Source organism: Zonotrichia leucophrys, chromosome 6, assembly GCF_028769735.1.
Source record: "Zonotrichia leucophrys gambelii isolate GWCS_2022_RI chromosome 6, RI_Zleu_2.0, whole genome shotgun sequence".
Lineage (NCBI taxonomy): Eukaryota > Metazoa > Chordata > Aves > Passeriformes > Passerellidae > Zonotrichia > Zonotrichia leucophrys.
Window position 1 is genome coordinate 1,810,633 of NC_088176.1, and position 19,111 is coordinate 1,829,743.

The window sequence follows — 19,111 nt, forward strand, 5'->3', positions numbered from 1 at the left end:
AGAAAAATCCCCCTACTTACATTGTGAATAGGTGCTAACAGCTTTAAAGAATTACCTACCAAATATTAGGTGCAATTTAAAACTACATTTAAGGCAGAAAGGGTGGTTTAAAAGTCTACGTGGCCAGCTAAAATTCAGAGGGAGAAAATGACTTGAACACATGTTGGGTGAATTTCTGTCTGTGTGGGAGATGCAGCACTGCTGGGATAAAATATCCCCCGCCTAAAAAAAAAAAAAAATTTGGGCAGGTTCTGTACCTGCTCTGTCGTGTGTTCTGTGCTTCAAAACCTGGTCAAATGCTTTGAGATCGTTTCCATTTGCTATAAAAAGAAACACAACTGTGCTATCTAAGCATTGTGGAAGATTATTTATATTGAAAGACATCCTTAGGCTAAACTATTAAATGAGGATAATGGGTATGAGGCTCCGAAGGCACGCCGAGGACTCGTTAATGAATTAGTTGGGGAAACAGAGTCAGATGTGGGCTCAGGTAGAGGCTGGGTGTGTAAATGCACTTCTAGAGGAGCAGCAGGACCCAGGAGGGGTCACGGCATGGGAAGACCTGGAAAAAGCAAATAAAATGATCCACACCTGCTTCCAGGGCTGTCCGAGGCCGCTCCGGTTACACAGTACAATATTTGTTCAGAATATTGTCTGTTAGATCAGTTTAAACACGTGCTGGAACTTATTAGATATTTATTAGCTTACATTTAAGCCCCAGTCTATTTTACAAGCCCGATGCCCCCTGTTTTATGTAAAAAGGATATTTCAAGAGATATAATTTAAATTAGTTCGTAATTTGATAACTTGCCACCCTAATGAAACCTGCACTAATGACTGCCCTCGCTAGGCAATTCCTAATTTTAAGAACCTATTTTAAAATATTCATAACGGAACTGGTGTGGTGTTGTTTGAACTGTATTTAATAGACGTCTCAGCTCTGGGCTTTTCCCTGTGGTTTGTGGAAGTCACTGTCAGCAGCGGCTCTTCCAGCACCTTCTTTGGTGGGTGTGGGATGGGAGAGGGGGTTGAAGCTTCCTGGCAGTGGGGCCAGAGACCCCACACGAGTCCTTTGCATCCCAAGGGAAGGAGAACCTGGCAAATACCTGAGAAAAAAATCCCAAACGAAATGACAGCCCAAGCCAGAATCAGGAATAATGCTTTGTTATGGATTTAATCACTGTGTAAGTATCTAAAAGACTATAATCCAACATCTCAGTTGTCTGAAGAGCAACTCTGACATCTCGTGTTAGTCTGTGCTGACAGCTAAATGAATTGTCGTTCAGTCAAGTGACAACTAAATAAGTTAAAGTCATTCTGTGACTTTCTCTCTTTGGAGGTTGGTTTGATGAGGAGGTGGAGTAGGTGAGAAGCACATGGAAAACTTGTGGGTTTTTCCTAACAGGACCTATTGCCCAATTGCCTACAACAACAAGGAATTTACCATCCCCTGGATCCATGAGAGCCTGCACCTCTCCACACCAGACAAGGGATCCCTCTCCTGATGGATCAGCAGGACCTCCCAGTGTGGTCCCACCCCCAACTCCCCTTCCCTGGGAAGTTTTGCTCCTGATTAATGAAGAACCTGCCCTGGGATGTTCCACAGGGAGGAAGGACACGCTGGGCAGCACGGGAAGCACAACCACTGCCCCCAAAGCATCCCAAACCCCCCCAAACAGCCGCTCTTGCCCGCCACCCTGCCCAAGGAGCATCTCTGTCCTTTAAGTGCTGTGCCTCCTCCTCAGGGGGCTCCTAATGCACTTCCCTCCTTCTGCCTCGCTGGCTGAGGGGGAAGGACGTGCCTGGGGCCTCTGAGCACCCCGCAGCCACGAGCAAAAAGGGAAAGCCAATGTACAAACCGTAGTGATTAATATTAAACACGGAGTGCGCGTCTAAAGACGCGATTAATGTTAATGACAAAACAACAACACAACAGAAAGGCTGGGGACAGCAAAGGCTGGGGACAGCAGGCAGATGAACACTTGCAGATGGGGAGGCCTTGGTAGCCAAGCCCCAGAGCTGCTCTGAGTTGGTTGCTGCTCAGTGCTTTCACTGTGGTGGAACCTGAACAAATTTGCCTTGACAGAATACTTCAGGAAAAAGTTAGTTTTAAGATTGGCTGAGGTGCAACAACTTTAGGCCCAACCCAGTGGAATGTATTTAATTGAACTCGAACCCTAAGTTGACTACTGGTGGTTATAGGGGTTGTCCTGATCACCCTGAAGTTGGGGGGCATCCCTACCCTGCTGTACTGGGACTCTGAGCTGCCATCCCGCATCACCTCCTGTCAGAAAAGGTTCGCACATGAGAGGTTGGGAATTGCCATTGATGACAAAATAAACCACCCCAAAATGTCCCTCAGTGACAATTTCCAAGGAGAAGAGAGCATCAAATGGATTTTGAGCAGGCAGGAACCCAGCACATGAGCAGAGTTTGGGCCAAATGTCCTGCCAGGGGCCAGTCAGCAGGAGCCCTCTGCCAAGCCCTGGTCCCCAGATCAACACCTCAGCCGTGATAAAAAGCTGCTCTTTAAATCAAAGGCAGCTCACAAAGGGAAAAAAAAAAATCCCAAAGACATAAATCTGCATTGGCTTCCAGCCCAGTGTGATCTTCCAGTGTGTTTCTGCTGATGCTGCTTCTGGGATGGGACAAAGGAAATGGATGACACGGAGATGGCTGTGGCAGGAAGACCACCAGGCTGCCCGTAAAGAAGGAGCAGGCAGCACTGGAGATGATGTCCTGTCATGGGCTACAAGTTCATCTCCAACTTTTTTTTGCTGCAGCAGCTCAGCAAAGCCAGCTGAAGGTTTGAAATGCGCTGAGGGATGAGGTATTCTGTGCCCATGGATGCAGTAAAGGAGCAGGGCTGGATACGGCAATGTTTTAGGAAACCAGGAAGAATCTCACCTAATGGAAGGAACGAGAATATCTTCTGTCACTTCAAATTCAGCATCAATTTATTGTTGAAAATCACCTAAAAGCAGAGCAGTGATGGAACAGGTGTTTCTCTGAGAAATGTCCTAAGCAGATGCACACCATGCCCAAAAGCCAAAATTCATCTCCAGAAAACCAGTGTTTCATCTCTGCTTTAAAACTGTTCTGTAAATACTTTCAAAATATTTCACTTACTGGTATTTCTTTTAGCAAAGGATTATTTGACCCCATTCTGGCATCACTCAGGACCTCAATATACCCATCTCTGAGACATCATTGAGAGATGAAAAAATAAGTTACAGATGTGTGCTCCTCGTAAGGGGTATCAATCAAGGAGGACACAGCCAAAAGGGTCACCAAGTCTTTTTCCTGTAAGAAAGAGAACAATAAAATTTGTTCATCATTTGGTTTTGAGGTTGGGTTGTTTTGTTGGGTTTCTTTTTTTTTTTTTTTTTCTTTTGTACAAGAGAATGAAAATCTGTTTGCAGTTGTAACTTTTACAGTATGTCAAGTATTTTCTTTTTTTTTTTTTCCCTCTTCCATAATTATTTTTACAGAGGGCTGTTCTTTCAATCAGGTCACTGAACTCTGAAAAACAAACCTTCAAGGCTGCTTTTGAAAAATTGGACCTTCCTTTCCTTTCAATAGAAAGATTCACAACTTTCCCGTACGAGCCAAGACTCAAAAAATAACATAAATCCTTTCAGTGCTGTCTCTCTCTTTGCCTGTGTAATAGATATTTCTGCTAACATTTACTTTCGTAATTTTTCACATTATTCTAGCTCTCAGAGGTTAATATTTACCATTCATTTCGATATTCACAAACTACAGAGGTAGGATTGCAAATATCCGCCCTGGGAAAATGAGCAGCTCTGCCAGAAAATATGTTCAAGTTTCTTTGTGGAACTGTGGGAGACAACACACCACTGACAACATTTCACTGGATTCATCTGTTTGTGTTTTAAACATCTGCACAATCAATTCCTGCAGCACAACAACTGGAATTTCCAAAGGATAACCAGATAATTGCAGCAAATGGGGTTTGGTCCCTTTGAACAGTGGAGATGCACTTGGAAAATATTATTAAAAACAAGGTGAAGTGATATATAGAGGCGAAATCACAGAAATTATATCCCAAACACTCATTTTCTGGGAGGCATCCACAAACAGAGCAGACACTGAGCAGCAGCAGCAAAATTCAACAGAGCTGCCTGCACAAGCTGACCCACTGCTGGCAATAATATCAGATCATAAATGAATTAATTTGCTTGCTGACCAAGTAGTTTGCCATATTAAAGTGCAAGTTTGCAAGACATGTATTCTATTATCCCAGACTGCACTCTTGACACTTTGCATTAGGAACATTTAGCATTCAGCCTTTGATATTTTGAACGCTGAGTACAATGAAGTTGTCAGCACAAAGGAGGGTTTTATTCAATTTTGAGATGTAACGAGCGAGGATCTAGCAGAGCCACCAGTAAGAAGGGTGAAACAATGGAGAGTTGATGATTTGAGGGGAAAGGAAAAGGGAGAGAGGGAAAAAAAGGGAAACGGGGAAAAGGGGAAGGAGAGAAGGGAAAGGAGAGGAAGGGAAATGTGAAAGGGGAAGGGGGAAGGGAAAGAAGAGAGAAGGGAAGGGAAGGAAGAGGAGAGGGAGGAGAGGAGAGGAAGGAGGAGAGGAGAGGAGAGGAGAGGGAGGAGGGAGAGGAGAGGAGAGGAGAGGAGAGGAGAGGAGAGGAGAGGAGAGGAGAGGAGAGGAGAGGAGAGGAGAGGAGAGGAGAGGAGAGGAGAGGAGAGGAGAGGAGAGGAGAGGAGAGGAGAGGAGGAGGAGAGGAGAGGAGAGGAGAGGAGAGGAGAGGAGAGGAGAGGAGAGGAGAGGAGAGGAGAGGAAGAGGAAGGAAGAGAAGAGAGAGAAGAGAGAGAAGAGAAGAGAAGAGAAGAGAAGAGAAGAGAAGAGAAGAGAAGAGAAGAGAAGAGAAGAGAAGAGAAAGAGAAAGAGAAAGAGAAAGAAGGAAGAGAAGAGAAGAGAAGAGAAGAGAAGAGAAGAGAAGAGAAGAGAAGAGAAGAGAAGAGAAGAGAAGAGAAGAGAAGAGGCAGTTACTGTTTTATTTCTACCATGCAGGCAGCAATATTTGCTCCAAAGGCAGCTCCCAGTGACGGGCAGAGTGATCATTTACTCCAAGGCTGCAGCGAGCTTGTTCTGCTCTTGTCACCATGATCTAACGCTGGCAGTACGATGTGAGCAAGCAGAGAGCATTGATTAACACTGCCAGGCAGCTGTGTTGGAATCCTCAAGTCAATATTGTGTGCTCTTGGTAAAAAAAGGAAAAAAAAAAACCTACCAAAAATAATGGGAAAAAGGAAAAGAAGACGGATTCAGTGTATTTTGATCAGCACAAGGTACAGCTGCGATTCAGTGGCAGCAGCAGGGAGGGAAACCACCCACAGGAAGAGCAAACTTGTTCTGTCACATCTTAGCACACAGCAAAATCCCAGCATCAGTACCAGCTAAAATCTAAAATCTAGGCTGCAATTGGCAGCCCACCCAGCCTTCTGAGGTAAGAGAACAATGTATGTACATATTCCTATACATATATATATTTACAGACAGCATGGAACTAGATTTAATAAACATTCCAGGAAGAAAGGGACTTGGAGGAATAGCCAGACAATGAAATAAAGTTTTTTTACTACATGGCTGTATTTTTAAGACCTTGCAGAAAATGAACTCCTCAGTGAACACATTCCAAAGAACTTGGGAATGCTTTCCAGTATGCCATGTCGTATCCCTTAACACTGGATGGTGATTATTTTAAATCCCTGCTATAAGACACAAGTATTTGATTAAAACAAATTCCAGTCTAAATCTGGGTGTTCCTTTTTATTAGGGGTTCAGGGACAGAAGGGAACAGAGCGACTACAGCCTGCCAATGTCCCAACAGCTTCAAATGTGTGGAAGTTCAGCTGTTCAGGGATTCATTTGGAGTACTCACCACCACTGAAAATAGCAATAAATGGTGTTTTGCAATGCTCTTTGCATTTCTTTATCAGGCCTTACTGTGCTGGAGATGCTCAGATGAGAAGAGAGGTTTATCTCATCTCCTTCATCAGACCTGAAATTGGAGCCTGCACCAGCAATAGCTTTTCCAAGTGCCACCAGCCTCGGAGCTGTATCCAGGTAACAAAATAAACCAGCAAAAGAGGGGAAGAACACCAGAGGTCATGGAAATACAGACCTATAAAGATCCACCCTGGATTCCCATGCATACTGAAGAGACAAGGTGGGACTGCAGGGAGCAGGTTGATGGCTTCTCCGTGCAGCACTGAGGACAACCACACTTTTCCACTCCAATTCATTTTCTTATGGGGAACCAGGGAAATTTGACTGGAGCCGGCCAAAGCTTCATCTTTTCAGTCTATAAAAAATTTAAACAGTTTGCTCCCATTTCATAAATGTTGATACTTTTTTTGTGATGGGAGAAAATACCCTATCAGAATTTTTTTCCTTAAAATGAAATGGGAAAGGCTCATCCAGCCTGGAGAGCCAGGATATGCTGCTCGCTGCATCCTAATTCCTGTGCCAGGAGTGAGGAATCCCTGAGCAGGAATCCTGGGAGCTGGGATGTCACAAGTGAGGGGACATTGCTGCCAGGCTCAGCTCAACCCCTCCTGCACATGCTGATATAAGGAGGTGTGTGTGGTGTGAGAGCTGTGGTGGGTCCCTAAAAACTGGGAATCCCTTGGCATGGTCCCCTGGCAATCCCTGAGCCAAGCAAGCTCCCAGATTGGCAGAGATTTCTTTCCAGGTGTCAACAAGTGCTACTACAAAATCTTCCGGCTATAAGGGGAAAGAAAAGGACAAAAATATATTTAAAAAAAAATTCTCTTTGTAGCAGCAATAGAGACCACTAAAATCCACACATGCAATGGCAAGAACCAGAGCTGTGGGGTGTTCCCCCACATTCCTTTTCACAGGGATCAGCCTCATTCAGGGCCAGGATTAGAACAGGCTGAGCCATTCCCCAACCCTTGCCTTTAAGAGGAATAAATAAAGGAGTGGTGATAATCCTAGAGTTTTAGAGCACATGGGAGGGCCCGATGCTTCACCATGGCCAAAACCAAAGGGAAATCCCACCCAAATCCCCCTGGCTGCAGAAGGGGCTTCTGTGAAATCCATCTGGGTGTCAGAGTGGGACAGGAGTAGATATTCCACAACTCACCTGACACAAAACAGCCAAACAGGAGACCCAGAGCAGGAGTTTTTCTTCTGCCATTTAACATACCCCATAACCCCGAGGACATTGTCTTAAACAAAGGCTTGAACTCAGAGTGAATTGTAATTCTCGCAGCTTTGAAACCCAGGAGAGTGAAATCCTTGCCAGAAAGATCCTGAAGGGGTAAAGAGAGAGAGGGGGAAAAAAAGAGAGAATAAACTTGATAATTATGAAAAAAATAATATGCACATCCATAGTTTTGCTAAGTTTGGGATTGACGAGAGGAATCAAAGTGGTAGCCTGAAGAGAAAATCTGTGTTTGAGGCAGGAGGTTAACTGACAAAAATTAAAATCAAGGCTGAAGACACAAAGAAGAGTGAAAACCTACAAGAAACCTCACAAGAAAAAAAAAAGATCAGATTACTTTTTATGACCAAGAGGCAAAACTAAGGAAAATATTTCAGACATGAGAGCTGTTATTTTTGTACCTTTGAAGCAATACATAACTAGCACAAAAGACAACACAAGACAAGACAGGTAACCCAGTCCTTTAAGACTTTGTGGCTGCAATCTCCTTCATGTGAGAGGCTTGGTTGTGCTTCCTTTCTTTCCATAAGTGAATAAATTCCGGGAATCACAACCGTGATTATTCCAATTTCTGTTTTCTTCTCAGGCTTCAAAAGTCAGAACCAAGGACCAAAGGCCTTGAGTGCTGCAGGAAAACTTCAGATATGACCTTGAATTTTATTTGCCCATTACACAAAATTAATATAAATGGTATTACTCCACCATATTTTTTTCTTTAATAATCTCAACTTAGAAAATTCTTGATTTCAACAAAATGAGTGGAAAATGCGTCAGTCTAAAGACAGAGGGACCTGGCAACAGTGAGAAAACAGAGTCCTGTGGCTAAGGAAAAGTTGTTGTCACAGCACTTCCTCTACACCAGGATCTACAGCAATGTCCATGCCTTGAGCAACAGCAAAGACATCATCTAAAATAATAGGACAAAATATGGACACTGGTGCAGGAATTGGGATGTGTGGAGTGGCCAAGTCTGAATCTGAGACATCATTCAGTTGCTTAATCATGATGAAATCTTGGGTTCCTCAACTCTTAAATTAGTAGTTTTGGTAATTTCAAACATAGCTTTGCACTCGCATGAAGTTCCTACATCTTGTCAAGATACCCCAGACTAGAAGTCCCTATCCTGTACCTGGCACAGGCAGATGGAAAACAAGAATGGGAGGTTTATGCTTCCCAAACACAGCCAAAACATCCATCCATGGTACACAAAGTCTCAGGTTTAAAAGGGTTTGCACCAGCCAAGGAAGGAGAGTTTAATTCCTCTTTAACTTTCCAAGCAATTCTTTTTTCATCTGTTTGGGATAAAAGCATATTCCTTGTGCTGGAAATATTCTACTTTTCAGGGGAAATAAGGGGCAGTCTTATGACTAAATAAACAAGGATACAGAGATTTAGGAGACTTCCTTGAGGCAAAGGGGTCCCTGACCAAGCTCAAGGATTTCTTCATTTATTTTGCTTTAAGTAGCTATTGAAGAAAATACAGAAAAGTTACAAGAGCAGAGACCAAAACTTTGTGCTGTGATCACTGTTATCACAGCAGAGAACACACAACCACCACCCCCTGCTAGTCTTCCCAGAATCCTAAAATCCCAGAAACAATTGGAAGAGACCTCTGAGATCGAGTCTCACCTATGACTGATCACCATGTTGTCATCTAGACCAGAGTACTGAGTGCCACATCCAGCTGTTCCTTAAACATTTTCCTCCCTTCTGCCTATTTTGGGAGGAGATTGCGTGGAATTGTGGATCTTAAACAAAGGCCTGAGACTGAGAGTCCAGAGGGAGGCTCAGGGAGGTGCAGGATTAGGTGCCTGCACCATCAGCATTGATTAGTTTGGGCACTCAGCACCTTTGCTGTCACAGACAACCAGGGCTCTCCAAGATGCTAAACACTCCCCAGGCACTGCCAGGCAGCCCAGGCATCCAAATTATCCCTCAGGGCTCTCCTGGGATGGTGGGAGAGGCGGCTGGGAAGGCCCTCAGTGCCTCCAGGCCATCGATGGAGTTGGGTTGGGAGAGGCTTTTGAAGGCCGCGTCCCAGGTGTCCCCGTTTCCCTGACAGGGTCAGCCTCACACAGCTGTGGAGCATCTCTTTGGGCTGAGGCTGAGCTGGAATCTGTGCTCCAGGCAGCAATGGGGCTGCAGGCAGCAGGACCAGACTCGCCATCATCTGAAGGGAACAACCTGGAAACGAATTTATTGGGGACATCTGGTGCTCAGTGTCAACAATTCACTCTGCAGAGCTGCTCAGTGAGTTACTGCCAGTGTGGCTGCAGCCTTTGTGAAGCCAGTTTATTAACTAAAATATTTCATAATGCCATGGCCTCACTCTTCCCAAATAACTGATATTCTTTTCTGTGTTTAGAAATGGGAGCAGATGGCAGAAGTTCAGGGCATCATCCCATTGCATTGATCCCCATGCCCAAAGGTTTCAAAACTCCTCAACCTCAGCTTAGAAAATCCATAGGCATTGCCCAAACTTTAAGCAAGAGGAACAAAAGGTCTGTATAATAGTTGGTCCAAAGTCACACTAACAAAATCAGAGCCGAAACCAAATGTCATCGTTGCTCTTTTGCTTTTACCTTACATCTATTATTAATTAAATAAATCCAATGTTTGATTAACCTGACATAAAATTCTGGGAATGATATGAGCTCTCCTCCATATGTGGCACTGGAAATATCCCACCAGCTCTAGAATAATTCAGCAGTGGGGATATGAACAGAGCAGGAAGACCAAAAGGCTGTAAAAAAGCAAAAGGAAATTGGCTGCTGCTTTACCAATTTCCTGTTGGGGCTCTTCAGGCTGGATTGCTCAGGACAACCATTACAGGGAGGTTTGGAGCTCTGGAAAGCTTTTATTGACCTCTCTGTAAATACAAAATGGCCCATGAATTAAATGGGAGGGTCACTCTGAGGAAGTTCAACAGACTTGGCAGATTCTTGGGAATAAGCAAAGGCAGGGATCAAGAGGACTGATTGAAAATGTGCAGTTATTGTGCAAAGGATTCTTTTTCTTGGGAGCAAGCTCCCCGGGGCTTTCTAGGCCAGGATTTACAAGGCTAATGAAGGGTGTTGGTTTTTTCCCTTCTGTCACAGAAAATTCAGCTAAAGACAAACCAGAGGGACAAGCAACTGTCCTGCTGCTGGAAAGATGTTTTCAAAAGCTCTCCATCACCCTTTTCCCCCTCACGTTTGCCCACTGTCTCACTCAATCCTGACAGATTCCTCCTCCTGAGATGGGATTTGGAATTTGGCACCACCAAGTTTTGTTCACTTGAACACAGGGTTTTCCCAATGCTGCAAGAAGTTTCTCTAATTACATCAAAAGTCGAGCAAAAAAGTATCTTTGCAAAACCCCTTGGATTTTCCCTCCCTCCCCTTTCTGTTTTATTCTTTTTTTTGTTATCATTAAACAATCAATATTTTATTTCCATTTCCTTTTATAAGGAGTTGAAACAACTTACAGTGATTACATTTACATGAGTTCCCGTTATTATAGGAAAAACTCTTTTATCCATCATTGTGCATCCTTGATTTGAAATTAACTTCTTCAATCAGTTATAAAAGCAGAAGGCATAAATATTCTTTTGCATATCTAAATATTAAGATTTTTATTTGTTAATAAATTTCCTTCCCTTTTCTTTTTTAATCAATGATCACTGTAACTCCAAAGGCTTATTTGCAGGGGACCTGAGGAATTATCGTTTGGATCTTATTCTCCTTGATAAAAATCCTAAATCAAATGAATGGAGCTACTGCTACTTAAAGTTCCCAGCAAATTAGGACTGTGGACATTAGAGGAAAGTCTGACCATGATTAAAAAGATATCCAAGCTTTGGTGTTGAGATCTGGATGCTTTTAAGAAAAAAAAAAAAAAAGAAAAAAAAAAGAAATTATAACTAAGAAGAAGTTATAACTAACTCTGAAATATCTGACCCATCCATTTAATTTCAAAACTCTTTAACAGCAGCAGAAACTCCGAGCCCTGCTGCTGGTGTTGTTGTTTTTAATCACAAACCCCAGTTTAGGATGTGCTGACAAACCCGGCTTGTCGGGAACGTCCTGCCCAAACCCAGCACGCAGCCTCCGAAGAAAAACACAATTATTGCACTGTGCAAACGCTCATTTATCACATTTTATTCATCCCCGTGTAAAAGCCTGGGACAGGGACACGGCGTGGCTGAAATCTGTAAAACCCAGATGTGCAGGAATCGCTGCCGGAGCCCAGGTGGGACTGAAACCAGGGAGACAAACTAAAGGGGAAAATGATCAGCACTTCTTTGAGTGACAATTTCCCTGCATTGGCGACCTTGAAGAGTGACCAGTGGAGTCAGAAAACGTGTGTTAGAGGAGAGAGAACTTCTTCAAAGGTAGGGAACTCATCCCCAAATCTCCTGGGTGCTCAGGTATGAAACACAAAGCTTTAGTCAGTTTGAACAAGTGAGAAAGTCTGGTTTCACACAACCAGAAATTGAGGACATGTGAAAACCCATATTTATTTTAATTTAATATAAACACCTGGAAGTTTGAGAAGATCCTGCCGCTGTTTCTGGAGTAAAAGATGTGCATTCAAAATTATTAATGCATTAAGCCAATAATAGATTTAAGAGGGAGCGCTCCTGTAACGCGCATTCATTTTTGTGCCATACAAAGGAGGGTTTGGGGGGAAATAAAACTAACATAATGGAAATGCAGAGATGCCCAAAGCCTCGGAAGAAAACAAGGGAATAAGGGAATATGAAAGCTGGATGCAAAAAGTTGCTTTCTCAATGCCTTCAGGCCTGACTTTATTCGTTTTGTTTTGCCAGTCATGAGTAATTTGGCTACTCGATAGTTATGCAGGATCCTTTTTAAGCCCCTATGTTGACATTATGATTGCTTAAATGTCTAAAAATATGCTGATCTCCAGTGGCATACAAGAAGAAAAAGAAGAAAAACACAAAAAAACCCACCCCAAAACAAAACAAAAAAGCCAAACCAAAACAGAACAGGAAAATAATTTCAGGAAAATATTCAGAAGCCATCTGTAAATTGCTTCCATTTGTCATGCTTAGGAAGAGAATACATTCTGCACATCAAATCCTTTAATCCTTGCAAATGTGATCAAATTTGTATCGCAGGAATTTTACATACACAGAAAAGCAGATTTTTAAAGTCTTCTTTTACTGAAATGAAGGACGGAGATGTTACTGGAAGAACAAAACCTATCACAGTGCCTTTCTTTCCTTCCTAAATTTTCCTAAAAATACACAACTATTTATATTTTTTCCTGTATCTTTTTTTTTCTCCCCTCAAGAATAAGTTCAGACTGTCCAAAAAATAAGCCTGGGAGTGAGCTGAGCTGCTTTGAGCCTCTCCCAGCAGCTCCTGCTGGGTCCACGCAGACCAGAGATGTTCCCGTCTCTGAAGAACCTTTTGGGACCTTCTGTGGGCTCTCAGCTCCTGCTGATGGAATTCTTTTTTGCTGGGGCTCTCCTCCAATTTCTTATCCCCAAATTTGTGATCTGAAATGCCTTAATTATTACTGCAAAATGCTGAGGGAGCAGAAAGAGAAAAGCAAAGCGACGCCAAGTTGTTTCGTTTTGAATTCAACTCTCTCCTCCTCTTTCTCTGTGCTGATTTTATGGAAAAATTATTTAGGAAACACAGAAAATCTCTTCTCATGTCCCCAGCACTAAAATTTAGGCTATATTTCTTCTCCCCCACACAAATCCTCCTCACACTGCTTAGCTCACCCTAAACAATACTGGAAATGGTCACAGCAGAAGCCGGAAGATTAACTCAATTCACCTAAACCTTTATCAGGGATAAAGAGATTTTTCATTCATCTCTTCGCTAGACACCCAGTCAATAATTTAGAGAAAGATTCCTCATTTACTCCCTTCACTTAAAAGATATCAATATCAGAGTTGGGGGAAAAAATTCCTGTAAAATTCAGCGCAGTCAAGCGCTGACTTTAATGTTGCCTCTTTAGAGCGGAGCTGAGTCTGGCGCGCGATTCCCCAGCCTGCAAAGCACAGAGGAAAAGAACAGACAGCACTGGGAGATCCCCTGGTCCTCCAGGAAAAGAGACAGGAATGAAAAGAGCACACTTTTACTTATGTGTTTATCAAAAGTAAGAGCAAATCTTTTTTAGTTAAAGGAATTACACTGGAACGCCATTGCCGACGGTCCGGCGGCTTTTTAGCAGCGTGGTCCGAGCTGGATATTTCTGAGGAAAAAGGAAAGAATTTACAAACCCCCCCAACTTTCTGTAAAAAAGTAAAATTTCTGAGACAAACATGATTTTTAAGAGCGGGGATCAAAATTAAGATTTCACTGAGTGAAATTGTCACTGATGCTGATTTTCAGCCAAGATTATGTATATGTCAGATACATGCACATGTGTGTTTTCACTTGGTCAGCAGAGAGTTTGAATTTCTTATGGAGACCACCAACTTTGCTGGACAAGTTTCAGTTCTGAAAAAAAAAATAAAAATGGAGAGCAGTGATTTAACTCATTCTTGCCACAGTAACATGAACGACACATTGACAAAGTCCAGGGTCCATCCCCAGACACACATCCAACAGGACAACAGCAGAGTCAATAGGTGTAGCTGCAGGGAAAGGTTTTAATTAGTCCAACTACTGTTTAAAACATAATTTTGATAAAGACACCTGTATCTGTCTGCATAAAATCTGCTGTAATCTTAAAACCACCAGCAGCAAATGGGCAGCACTGGAAATTCAGCCAAGCTACCAATGGGTGGCTCATCTTCATCAGCCCAGGCTGATAATTCTCATACACAACATTCCCACATTTTCTAGAAGGGTTTTCTAAACCCCAGCTTCTAATTAAAAGCTTTAGATGAAGATTCAGTGGGAGGTGTCCCTGCCATGGCAGGGGTGGCACTGGTGGGCTTTAAATTTTGGGCTTCCAACCTGAACCAATCCAAGATCTGAAAACAATGGAGAAAGTCCCTATTACCAATTTCTGGATTTTGCAGCTTCCAGACAAAGGACTAGAAGATTGGTCTGTGCTGGAGGTTTTGCAACATAAAAGTGTCAGATTCAGCGCTTTGGTTCTAACAAATGGAAAAACCTGGGGGTAACTGATCCACCTTCAGTAGGAGCAAGATTTTCATTTGGGCTTCCCAGAAACTCCAGTGTAATTCATTAACGGCTGTGCCATTAAAAAAGGGGTTGTAGGAGAGTGAAATAAAAGAATGGCTGATAGATAGTGTTGCATTGATGGGTTCCGCTTGGTTGGTAACATCAAGTGGCAGAATGAGAACAGTTTTTAAGATATGATTAAATATAAATTTTATCAAAGGAGCAGTAAAACATTATGGCTTTAGGCTTTTTAAATTCCGTACACATTCTAGGATTCCAAAAATAAAGCTCCAGCTTCTTAAAATTGAATGTCTGCCTTGTATCATTTTTAAAAAGCCCCCATCTGAGCGATGCAGAATTTTTATCTGCAGGACCAGCCCAGGAGGATTTAGAGAGGCGACAGATTGGCTGGAGGCTGAGCTCACTTGGACACAAACTGTTGACTCCACCTTTACACCTGGAGTCCTTTGGATTTATCTGATGCCTTGGAAATGTGACCCACCCACAGCGGGGACTGTGCAGTCACTTGGACTGAAATCAAAGTCCAGCCCTCTCGTTGTTCTGACTAGAAAGAGAAATAGGAAGAGACTGGCACAGGGACAAGCCTCTCCCACTCAGGTGTCATCACCCACATTGGGTGAAAAAGGATTTTCTTCAGCCCAGGTCTTCAGCTTCTGCCAAGGAAACTACACCCTCCCATTACACTTTTCCTTCTGGAGCTGCACAAATCTCATCTGATGGTTTTAGGATTGTTGTGTTTAAAACACCAAAGAGCCATCCTTGATGGAGCCCCACGCATGGAGATGCTCTCCCTCTCGTGCCTCACACCCTGGGAGTGCTCCCACATTGATCCATCCAGTGGAACCAAAAAGGATCCAACCTTAGGTCAAAGGTTGGGTTCAACCATCTTGGAGCTCTTTTCCGACCTTAGTAATTCTAAAATTTAGACTCATTAAAAAATACAATCTCACCTCAGCCCAGTTTCCTCTCCAAGCCTGGCTGCTCCAAGAGCATTTCCCACTGCCTCTCTCCCCTTTCTTCCTCTCTAAATCAAACTCTCCTCTTCTCCCATTTTTTGGGATCTGATTACTCTTACCACCATGAGGAGATATAATTACACTGGGGTTTAAAGAAAATATTTTGTTCTTACTCCACCCTTACTTCTCACTAAATGCACACCAGCAATCACAGAGAGATTTAAAATAAACTAGATATTTAATTATTTCCCCTGACTTTTTGGGAAATGGTTGTGCAGCAGGGCTTCCTTACCATAACAATAGACCTGTGAGAGCAGGATCATCCTAATTTACATCAGTGTGTGTTCTTTAGCTATTAAAAAATCCTGCATATTAATTAGTCCCCGCTCTAATTGTTACAAAAAAATTAGTCTGAAAAAGAAAAAAGAAAAGAAGGTGCAAAGCACCGTACTATTTACAAGTACCAAAACTTGAAATAAATATTCAACATGGTCTTTTCAAGTCTAATGCCTGGCCAGTTTTGAATAATAAAGCAGGACAAAGTCATTTACACAGAAAAAGCTAATGATTTCTGTATTTTGCTGCTGGTAAAGAATTGAAGGATAGCTGATTTGAATCTTCCTTCAATCTCCCATCAATAAAACAGAGACAAGGCAGATTCGAAAGCTGATCTGGGAGAGTCATGTTTTTATAATTGCTTTTTACCCTCAGGCGTTTGAAATCCAGAGGGTCACGAGTGCCTGTATTAGTGCTGGAGCAGGCCAAGAGGCCCAGTCAAAACCCTGAGACACAAATTAATTTGTTTGTGGTTCTCATGTCTAATTTGGGGAAAGAGAAAATTCTTTGCCACTTTACAATGTTATGATCTAATTAAAGGGAGATACATGTGAAATATTTATGCAACCTTTAGGAAAAAAAAAAGTGAGAGAAAAAAATTTGGCTCAGTCTCATTTGGGAAATATTCTGAAATATGGGAATGGAAAAATTTCTAAAACAAATATAGAAAAACTGAGGGCAAGCTTTTGTTTTGGTAAATGATGCTTGCAAAATTTCAGAATGGGTTATGTTAAAATTTGTTGTTTTGTACTTGAATCACAATATGGCAAAGAAGCAAACCACAACTTCTTGCCAGTGAATCCACATTGCAGCCAATATTATGCTGGAAAAAGAGCATTATAACTCTGCCTAGAAAACATTGAAATTATGTTGTATTGAGGAGATATAAGAAAGGAAAGTGCTATCAAGGGATAAGCTTCATGGAAAAACAATTCAAGTTGCTCAATATTTTGTGTTGTCCAAGTGACATGCCTTTCCCAAGCAGTGTTCCAGGGCTGTGATTTATGGAGCCAAAACCTGGAGTCACTTCCCTGTGTGTAACAGGCCAGCAGAGCTGAGATGTTGCTACACCAGGTTTTTGTGTATTAATAGACTTTAGGAAGGAATTGTTCCCTGGGAGGGTGGGGATGGAATTCCCAGGGGAAGGTGTCCCTGGGTGGAAGGCTGGGACTGGGTGGGCTTTAAGGTCCCTTCCAACCCAGGCCATTCTGTGAGGGTGATGCAGTCCCACCTCTCCTTAGGAAAACACATAGCACAGATATATTAAATGTCTCCCTTGCCTTTCAGTTGCTCTTTTATTTCCACTGAGGCCAGACCTCACCACACAAAGGTGTCCACCTACCTGAGAGCACTCCAGCTTCATGCTGGAATTTTTAAGCAAATTGAAATTCTAATTTTAAATTTGGCTGAGCTTTATAACGAAGCTACAAGCTCACATGTCCTCAGATTTATTTTTTAGCTGACAGCACAGGGAAAATTCTGATTTAAAGAGGAGAAAACTCTGAGTAATGTAAACACATGAATGCTAAAACTCCACGCGCTTTCCAAAGGAGAATTCTTGGGAGGGTGAGGAGATGCTGCTCTGTTTCCAGGCACTTTCCCCCACACCAGGCAGCTTTCCCTTCACGCTCGGTGTCGTTAGAGTCCATTTGGGTGAAAACCATCACACCACGTCTTGCTTCAGCACGGCCGCTGACCCCATCCACAGGTCCCTTGTGCTGCATAAAGTGTTTGCTTCCCTGGGAAGAACTTAATGAAAATGGACAGTAAATCACTTGATTTCAAGTTTGCATTTGTTTATTTGGCATCTGATTATAACCTGCTCGTTGACCTTGCTTGATAGGTGATGGGACAAGCTCTTAGAGCAGTAGCTGATAGAGACAAGCTCTGAGAACAGCGAAGGCTTTTAAAACTTTGCAAAATAAGTAACAGCCAAGGAAATATATCATCATCCCATCCTGCGACTCCCGTCCTGTAAACATGTGTGTGGCCCTTAATCACACTAATAAAAGTGCTGGAGCCAAAGGGAATACCTGAAGGAGAACGAGTTTGCAGGGCCAGGGCTTATTCCTCCAGCTTTGTCAGAGGAAGCTTGTCAAATAAACTGAAGACTGATAGCTGCTATATTTCCCCTTATTATAATCCAGAAACAACATACTTGTCTGAACAAAATAGAAATAAGTCCTCTTTGAGGCTACTCTGTTTGCCTTGACAGCAAGCTTGGGTTTTAAGCCAAGATTCCAGATTGTTTTTGTGAAAACATTTCCACTTGTCTGAAAGAGTATATGTAATGGATATGTGATAGCAGTAATGCAATGCTGAAGTAATCTCCGGAGGACGCGCGCATCTCCGGGGACCCCGCGCGGCACCGGGTACTACACACCAGGAAAATAAAATTGGTATTCTAACAATATGGAGAATGCCTGCGATTTGTACCTCGCAAAAAATACCAGCCCTCATTTATAATTCAGCTGTAATGCGTGGCTTTCCTTGTAGGAAGTGCTCTGCTTTCGGGAGGAAATGGAAGTGACATTTTTGAAGGCTCTTTTCTGGCTTCGTGTGGGAGCGGAGAGCGCGAGGCCATGGCACTGCCAGCCAAAAGCAGCTGGTGGGATGGGCAAGGCACCACAAAACAAAATCCCTTTAAGCTGCAAAATTGTTTCCTATATGCCCGCCCACTCACTTGGTGTTAATTTTGAAATTCAGTGTCATAAATTCTGCTCGAACAGGAGGAAATAAGACAAGCTGAGGGAAGGGGTAGAAGTGCCCATTTTCAGTATGGGCATCTCTCAAAACCCCAGATTATTCCCCAAAAGATTTATATCCCTGATGAGTCGGAGCACTGGCCTCCTGGTGGGATCCTCCTGCCTCTGGTGCCCACAAAAAGAAGAACTTGTGTGAATCCAAGAAAATTGATTAAAGAGGGCCCTTCCCTCTCACAGGTGAAAAACAAAGACAAAAGTACTGCATGGAAACTGAAGTAAACTTCATTTTATTAATAAATGAGCACTGGATCAATTCATGTAATGAATTTTCCACTCTTAGAGAATATTTTGCTCAAGGCAATTTTGACAAAAGCTTCTGGAGTGTGTGGGGTAGGGACCCACAACTGCCTCTCCCCATGAGCACCGAGTTCTGACCAAAACCATTTGAGCTACAGAAATTCCTTTGCAAACATGGTTTAAAAAACCAACCAGATGACAATTTTTAAATTTCATGGGCACTGCCAGTTTTATTCTACTCATTGTATTTAATCCTAACAGCACAACCAGAGACAGGAGAGGACAGGTACAAATATCCAGCAGGCCAGTTGGTAGTGACAGAATAAAAGGGTTACACCAGCCAGCAAAATAAAAATTGCAGCAAAGACTGAGTTTTACAGGGGAATGACAGAAGGTAACATTGCAATGTATCTCATTCCAGTGCATCCAAACAGTATAACATTATTTTCCAGGGAAGTTAATGGGGT